Consider the following 9,491-nt stretch of genomic DNA (forward strand, 5'->3'; position numbering starts at 1 on the left):
CAGAAATGAAGAAGGAAACGAGTATTTTTGCTTCCCGTCAGAGCCCTTAGACCCCTCAGATGCATATTAACTAACAAGAACAAACTCTAAGTGACCTAACATAATATGTTAAATGATTTTGTGGCAGTTAAATGGATTTGCATTGCACTTACGGTACACTTCTGTTCTAAACACCAGTACAAAACTGCACAGATACATTCACTTTCAGAGGACACATTCAGGGAAAAAATTTTCAGACATATGCTAGATATGTAAAAGTTCACATTAATGTCCAGTTGTTTGTCAACAAGCATCAGATGTTTAAGCGTGTGTGTGGATGTTTGCGTTTTGTGTATATTGAAGCGTTAGAGTTTATGCTTTTTTATTTTAATTTGCTTATCACAATTCTGTGGTAGTTGGAAAAAACAAATACTGTTTAACAATGAAACACGCTATGCGTGAGACTTTAGCTACGCAGAAATGAAGAAGGAAACGGAGTGATTGTTGGGTGACTGTGCCTCTCTTCTCCTGTCCTCTGTACTGGAACTCTCTCTGGTCTTTTGTACCTTCATACTCCAGTTATTTACTGTAAATCGGCCATTTGTGGCCACCCTGAATTTGCTCATGATTTCAACTTTGCATTACTAAAGTAATGTAGTGTGACGGTAATTTCGGGTTTCCATTTTAGCTTTGTTTTTTTTACATTATGGCATTATTTCCTGTCATTCAATAGTGGTTTAAGCTAAAACATTACTGTTACAACTCTGATTCTGGTGGCGCAACTTTTTTCCTCGTTGTCTTTTTTGTTTGTTTGTTTTAATAAGCTAAGCTAATGAGCATTCTCAAGGTGTGCGTCGCACAATGGCTGGTCACATCGATGGTTTTTGTCGATTCGTTGACCTCCTCAATGACAAACTGCAACTACTGGCCCTAATTTAGCAAGAGCAGTTCTCTGCGCTGACCTCACCTCATAAAAATCCACAACATAACACCGTGACACTAATTGGAAGTTCCCCCTCAACTGCCAAATGGTGCATGCGAGTGCTTTAAGGGTCAAGGGTCGTGGAGCCCCCACTCTTCTGTGGCTCTGAAGCTGGCGTGTGTGTCTTTAAGAGTGTGTTTGTGTGTTGGCTGTGACCCCCTCGTCCAGATTGACTTCCTGTCAAACATATGTTTGATCTTGACGAAGACTCTGAGAGTTGTTCTGTGTGGTTTGTTTGTTGTGTTTGTGTTCTCCTTCATGTCACATTGGCAGAAATGGGAGAAAATCATGGCTGGCAACTATTGTAATGTTTATATATATAAATATATATGTATATATAAATATATATATTCTATTATTTTTTTACATTTGTTTTGCAATATTTATATTTTTGTATAATAAGATGTTGTTTTGTTCAATAATGGTCATAATGCCAGTTCTTAACAATGCAGGGATTTTTACGTCTGTCGGAAAACACTATTATTACAGTTTCTGTTACATTAATGGATTTTGATCTGTATAAAGTGCTTACTAATGTTAAATAGGAAAAAAAAGAGTATATGACATTTACCTTACAGATTCATCATAGCTCTTAGAGGATTTTAAAAGGAAAATACTCAGATTTTTTTTTTTTTTTTTTTTACAGACTGAATTACAGAATTTTTTTCCCTTGTTTTGGTGTGGATGTATGCCGTTTTCAGTTACAACGATAAATGTATGCCATATAAATTATTTATATGAAAATTTATTTTTGTAGTGTACATAGTAGTTTGTCAAGTTATTTGACAGAAGTATATTTTTAAAGAGTTTATATGTAATGCTACCGTTTTTGTGAGGACATAACTGAGAAGACATTAAGATGCACACTTTCATTGCTAATGTGTTCACGGACAACTAAAGTTCCCCTGCTACAGTGTTATATAGATGAGAGTGAGTCCAATCTGTAGATTTTGTTTTGTTTTTGGGTTTTGTGAAAAGCTAGCCATGAACGTAGAACAAATGTACTAGCTCTCTAAATAATAATGTTCAAACACTGATAGAATTCTAACAAATAAAAATATTATAACTTATTTGTCTCTTTGCTATCCTTTTAATAAATGATTCTTCAAATTGTAGCTACCTGTGTCTATTTCTTTAGCGTAACCTTATGACCTGCATGACTCAACTGTTGCATTGAGCATTAGTATTTTCATCACCTAGTGCCCAGTCATTAGGAATTTCCGCACATACGGGCCTAAAACTAACAAACCTGACTGGTTTAACTAAGCCTTCCAATCCACTGTTGGTTATGTTATGTGATTTCCCTGACCTAGCCTGTGTGCATTTCAAACAGCTCCATTTGAAGCCTAATCAATTTGCCTGAACTGTACATTAAAGTCACGAAAGTCCAACAACATTATCTCACACAGGATTTTGACTTGCTGACATCTGGCTACAGATTCAATCTCCCCCGTTCAGGCAGCCATGCTCTACTCTGCGCTCGGCTCTCTTGTATGATTCTGATTGACAGTTTTATAGACTGTGAGGAAATTGGTTGTAGTTACAATACAGCTGGTGTGCTCTAAGTAATGAAAAGGGGCATATGGCCTTAAAAACAGAGTGATGGAAACTGATTCAGGCTGCCCCCTTCTAACTCTGCTGCATGGGTGGCAGCCATTTATTATTAATACACTGGAGTTGCCAAGCTTGTTTCAATCTACTGTAACCTTTGATACACTGCAGCGACTTGCTCTCTGAATGCACGGTGGTTGGTGAAAGTGCTTTTAACACCAACAAGAGCACAACCTATATGAGCCAATCCGGACTGACATTCTAATCATGTGATGTGATGTGATCTAGGCTCAGAAATAGCGCTTTGCTGCGGTTCATTAAGATTTATTGCGAAATGAACTTTGTGCTTTTCGGTTCAAATAAATGTGTAAACGATTCCAAAAAGACCCTTTTTTGACACTAAACAGTCAAATTGGCTCATGAAATCTGTGACCTTGTGGCATTATCTGACTTTTGCAAAGAAGTTGTTATTGAAGGATGGGACATCGCAAACTATATTGAACCTGACAGCAAACCTGCAACCTTTTAGTATCATATTCATTCCACATGCAAAGAAGGCATTGACATTGAATCTTGGGGAATTATGACTGGACAGGTTTTTTTGTGTGTAAGAGACCTTCACTAACATTATAAGTGGTCTTTAAAAAGAATAAATAAAATGATGTATCAAATATTTATTTAAATACTCTCTGTTTCATTAATAAAAAAATAATGTAATATTACAACATTTAATATTTGAAATGTTTTAACCAATCAGCGAGATTTGCAATCGGTAAAAAAATAAAAAATAAAAAAAGTTTAAAAAGGAACCGTCAAGTCAGGCAATTATAGCGATGTTCACGTGGTGTTTGCATACTTTATCACAGATGAAGTGGATTAGATATTTGTAAATGCACAGATGATTTAGACATTTCCATGAAGCAACAGAAATATTTTTTTCGTTATTTACTGCCTAATAGGCCTACTGTGCCTTTATGTATAACAATAAAGTTCAACATAAGCCTATACTATTTAGAAACCAATGGAGTGGGGTCTATATTACATTTTTATTTTGATAAATATGACACAACATAACATTAATAATACAAGAATTTCTACTATTATAAAAACATGGATTTGTGAGGTGAAGGTGTCAAAATAAACACAAAACACACATTATCATTGCCATCAGTGAATCCAGCCAATTGTGAAACAGCTCTGTCATCAGGAGAACTAGTACAGCTGCTCTGGAGAAACTACATAGAAAAAACTAGCCGACTACTCTCAAATCACTCTTGTGATATTTTGATGGCATACGTAACGTCACAGTGACATGGCGTCAACGGTGTCTCAGATCAGACAACACTTATAACTGGCATGCAAAGACATCGAGCGGTTGAACATGCCTAAAGTACAGTAAGTAGTATTCAGCTGGTCATGTGATCATAACATGGCTGCCCCATTAAGGGACCCTCTCCATGTGTAATAAAACATTTTATTAGGCTACTCATATGACTGGAATCATCTCATGTGACTGTACATCATTTCAAATCATTTTATTCATCAAAAATACTCAATCATTTTTAACATGTAAAATATTTGAATGAGAAAAAAATGACTTAAGTGCATCTTTAAAAAGTGCTACATCAGCAAGCTGTGCCAAGCAGACCTCCATATTGGTTTTCCACTCCAGCAGAGTGTCCGTGTTTGTGTGTGAGAAGCATTTAGCAGTTCTATCAGCATCAGGGTCGCAGTCCCTCTCTCCAGCCTCTCAGAGCTGGAAAGCTGGGAGTCATTAATGGAGGAATTCAGAGGCCCTGAAATCACACAACTCATCACTCCTCACAAAAAAACAACAACACACAGCTAGAAAAAATAAAACAGTAGACAGACAGTAGTAGAAGAAAACGAAAAAGGTGTTTACTTTCCAGTGTTGGAAGCTGTTGAACAACTGATCAGCAATGGCAGGCTGACATTTCAATGGTAACACCCAGAGGAGCGTTACGTTACAGTGGAGCGAAGTCAAGCCTAACACAGCTTGGAGGCTTAAGTGCAGTTATCCAGTGCCAGAGAGTGATGGAATAACACATATCCTCAAGAATCAGCTAGACTCTAAGAAAAACTGGCAGGCGTGAAGGACAAAACAGCCATTGTAATGTCTAATGATGTATGCTGGTGGCGATTAAAGCAAGTAAATGAATTCATGCAACCATGTAACTATGCCAAACACATATGGACCATATGGTAGTGAAAGCAGTGATAACAAACTCTAGCATTTCAGCACCTCAAGACTAATGTTTGGAAACATGTTAACCCGTTCCATTTTTTAAAAAAAATACTGAACCATTCTGAATGTTCTAAAATACTCTATGCAAGTCTGATTCTCAAGCAAATGACTCTTATGAGCCCTTTCTTCTTAATATGTCATACATGGTCTAGTAAAGTCCGATCCTTGAACGAATGACTCTTATGAATAAGTTCTTTTGTGAATCGAAAGCATACAACACTAACAGTGAAGTTTGATTTTCGAGCAAAACAACTCGCTCGTTCTTTATAGTGAATCAAAGCATACAGCATGACTTAGTGAGCAAATGACTCGGTAGTGAGCAAATGAGCCGGTTCTCTTTTACGTGAATCAAACACATAGAGCGCAAACACTGAAGTCAGATTTTCGAGAAAAGGCTCTTATGTGCAGATTCTTTTTAGTGAATCAAAACATACAGCGTGACTAGTAAAATCTGATTCTAAAGCAAATGACTCGTATGAGCCAGTTATTTTTAGTGAATCGAAAGCATACAGTGCAAATAAGCCTGATTTCCGATCAAAAGATTAGTATGGGTCGGTTCTTGATAGTGCTTCAAAACATATGTGACTACTGAAATCTGATTCCAGAGCAACTGTCTCTTATGAAGTGGTTTGATTTTAGTGAACAAAAACATTCGACACGAACAGTGAAGTCTGATTCCCGAGCAAAAGACTCGAATGCGCTTTGTAGTGAATCAAAACCTACAGCGTGACAACGTTTCCCAGACGAATGACTCTTGTTATGAGCCGGTACTTTTTAGTGAATCAAAAAAAAAAAAGGATGAATCAGTTGGAACAGTTTATCCATTAATTTGACTTGGATGTTCTTAGAAGGGAGCTGCCTTTGTAGACAGCATCCAGCAAAGCAACTCTCGGTTTAGGAACAAAGCTTATGTTTTCATTTAAATGCTGCATACTGTAAACACTCCTCATCACTTTTGTTATAAGTAAGGCTAACTATTTTGGCAGATATAGGTATACAAATGGCTCAGCAGTTGGGCAGATGGCATGTGAATGATTACTTTGTTTACTTTGATTTAATTTCGCTTCATTTATTCCGGTATTTACATTTCTACCCCAGTGATTGTGAAGCACAAGCCAAGGCCAAGATCTCTCGTAATGCTTATACAGAACTCACTCCGCTTGACCGATTCTCTTTCTCTCTCCCTGCTTTCCAATCCCAACCACATGTTTACACTGCTGTGATGTAGATGTGTTTATTGTAAAGATGACAAACTTACGCTACATTGCCATGCAACATTTTTTCCCTCTCTCTCTCCCAGGTTTCTAAAACCCCTGCGGAGCCCTGATGTCCCCTCCCTAAAAAGCTTCCCTCTTTTGTTTAACTAGTCTGTCTTTGCCAGCAAATATGCAGCAATCTATGGAAACATATACGTCATCTAAAGGGCGAGGGAGAGAGACGTGAGTGTGAAGGTTTAGGAAAAAAGTTAAATGCTTTCATGTGTATGTGGAAGTGTTGTGTGAACACAATATTCTGCTAATTCAAATAAAATGAGGGCATCTGATTTCACAAGGCTGGGATGGATGGAGGGAAAAACTTGCTTTTTCAGCTTGAGATGCAGAGGGCCCCAAGACTGAACGAGCGGGAGGAAGAGTAATGAGGAGAGGCCTGTGTTTGTAAATAATTTGGAATTCGTTAATGTTCAGTCCATTCACAAATGGCAGTCAGATTTTCTTCTAGCATCCTGCCGTATTGATTCTGGCACAGGAACAGAGATCTAATGAGGAACAGGTGTCGAGGAGCTCACACTGAGTCAAGGGGGAGTGACTCTCCACCTCTTATTTACTCTCACTTTGTCCTCTATGTGTCTATAGCGGCCCCGAAAAGTATTTAGACACTTTGGTTGCGCTTAAAACTTTATGAATGTCATCTTATTAAAGGTGTTGTTATTGTAGATAAAATTAAACGATTAAAAATGTAATTCTTTGGTAATTGAAATCTGAATAAAACTGAAAGCTGAAACTTCAAGTAAAATATAAATATTAGCTGAAAATCGTACAATTTAAAAATAAATAAATAATAAATAAAACTTGATTGAAAATTAGAAATGTTGCCTTTGCAACTAACTGAAGTAAGTTGAAGCTGAAGTACAACAATTACTAAAGCTAAAACTGAAATAAAAATTAAAGCTATATAGAAATATTAAATAATAATAAAATAAAATAAAAATGACAAACAATATACGAGGATATTTTTTATATACTCGATATACGAGTTTACCCAAAAATGACACTGTCATCATTTATTCACCCTCATTCCAAACATTTGACTTTTTTTTATTGTCCATACAGTCAATGGTCAAAGTCAAATAAATAAATAAATATTAACTGTATAATTAATTATAATAACTGTCACAGAAGAAAGAAATTCTTACAGATTTGGAATGACATGAGGTGATGATGACGAACACATGAAACAAAATAAATGTTGACAAATGCATGACAGAACTATTAAAACTTAAAAATTTAAATGAAAACTGAAATTATAAAAATAAAAGCTAATTCAATATATATAAAACAGGGATAGTTCACCCAAATATGCCAATTTGTCATCATTTATTTACCCTTGTGTCATTCCAATCATTTATGACTTTCTTCAGCGGAACACAAAAGAATAATAATTAAAAATAATTAAAAATAATTATCAGAAGTAATTCCTACAGGTTTGGAATGACATGAGGATGAGTAAATAATTACAGATTTTTAAAACTGTTAAACTGGTAAACTGTCCCTTTAAGACAAAAAAAAAGTATTTAGACAATTTCAGATGTTAGTGGAACATGTTTATAGTTAATGTGATGAACTACATCTGTGGTAACTCTGCTAGAAAACCTGTGTGAAGCTGAGGGGAACTGACTTCATCCACTAAAAAGAACCTTGGGACCAGTTGGCTAAAAGTAATTACACATTTAATACATTTTTAAGTGTGACTTTAGTGTCCAAATACACTTTGTGGCCACTGTGTATTAGAAGTTTACTTGTTCAGTAGTTTGAATCCATATGGTGAAGAGCAAATCTTGTTGGTTTGAATGGTTAGTATAATGTGAGTAAAATGTAAAGATCATCAAAATACAAACATACAGCCCCTAAAGTGTCTCATGGATCCTGTGTCCTGTCCCTCTGTCATTACGTGGAATGCTTTGGCGTGACGTGACCGTGAGTGTGCCAAGGAAAGGAAACAGCAGCAACGGCCATCATGATTACATGCCAAAGGCGAACAGAGTAATTACTGAGAAATCAGCTTGAAACGCTGGACCTGAGAGACCACACCACACTGAGGACACAGTGTTCTTCATATTCGTGCTGACGTTTACCCACAGTGCACCTTCTGCCAAATATCCAGCATTAGCTTCTAATGATTCAACTTCACAAACACTGGGTGGAGGCATATGAACAGTCTGCCATCTATGTTCTCCATCAGCGACATTGGGATCGGTGTGGGTGTTAAACACTCTCACATAATTCTTTTTGAATTCTAGGTTGAAAACATGTGCAAGTCAAAGTCTTGGTCAGTTATTAAAGGGATGTGCACAGGCGTATCTGAAGAGCTCGTTGTGTGCCTCCCCATCCAACACCTTGAATGTGCAGTAAGAGTGATGGTGAATAATTACATTTATTACAGAGGAACTCAAGACAAACATCAAACTTAAACACAAGCCTCATAAAGGGTGAGTGCAGGGTGATAAAGAACCCCCCCCCGCCAAAAAAGATGTAAATTCATGTAACAACCATTCTAACCAAGCAACCACTGTTGCCATTTTCGTTTAGAATGTTTTAATCTAAAAAAGAAAATGGAAAAATAAAATGAGCAAATGTTTGTTGTTTGTTTTCTTTTTTTAAATAAAATGAATACTTCTATTCAGCAAGGATCAATCAATTCTGTTCTTTTGAACTTTCTGTTCATCAGAGTATCCTGAAAAAGTATGACAATTTCTGCAAAAATATTAAAGGGGGTCATAGGATGCTACATGCACTTTTACAAGTTTGAACTGAAATGTGTGTTGGCAGTGTGTGTACACAACCACCCTAAAATGGTAAAAATCCACCCAATGTTTTTTTTTTTAATCTGCTCAAATCTTTACCCCTTTCTCAAATCGAGCACAGACCCCTTTACGCATTGCAACTTTGGTAACAATAAGACATTTTTTTCATTAAAAAAAAAGAACATCTCTGTGTGCCGGGAAGGGTTATATTCCACAGCACTACTTGTCACTGAACTGTCGAGCTTTTTGTTTGAAGTGTTTGGAAACTTGTATCAGATTTTGCTAATTTAGTGTGACTGTGCAATGTGAGACAGCTCAATGGAGAGAAGCGGGACCGTGATGTCAAGAGTGCAGCCATGAATCAGGATCTGGTCGTTTTACCACTGCAAGCTGTTTCTTTCTGATTGCTCTGTCAGTCCATCTGTATTTTAAAAAAAGTGGAGGAATGTCAAAGAGTGAAGGAATGTTGCCGTAAACTGGAGGATGTTTGAGTTTACAGGTACTTTTGTTTATTTTATACAAAAAATCATTTTAGATATTTATATACATGTGTAACCCATCAGCTGAGAACCAATGAGGAGAATTGATGCATTGTAACCCAAATCTAAAGACTGCCATTACATGAGCATGAAAACACAGACCATCTCATTTACACATGGTTTAGAGATCACAGTTCACATACCCCCACCCCC

This window comes from Sinocyclocheilus rhinocerous, unplaced genomic scaffold (genome assembly GCF_001515625.1).
Source record: "Sinocyclocheilus rhinocerous isolate Xijiao unplaced genomic scaffold, SAMN03320098_v1.1 scaffold988, whole genome shotgun sequence".
Taxonomy (NCBI): Eukaryota; Metazoa; Chordata; class Actinopteri; order Cypriniformes; family Cyprinidae; genus Sinocyclocheilus; species Sinocyclocheilus rhinocerous.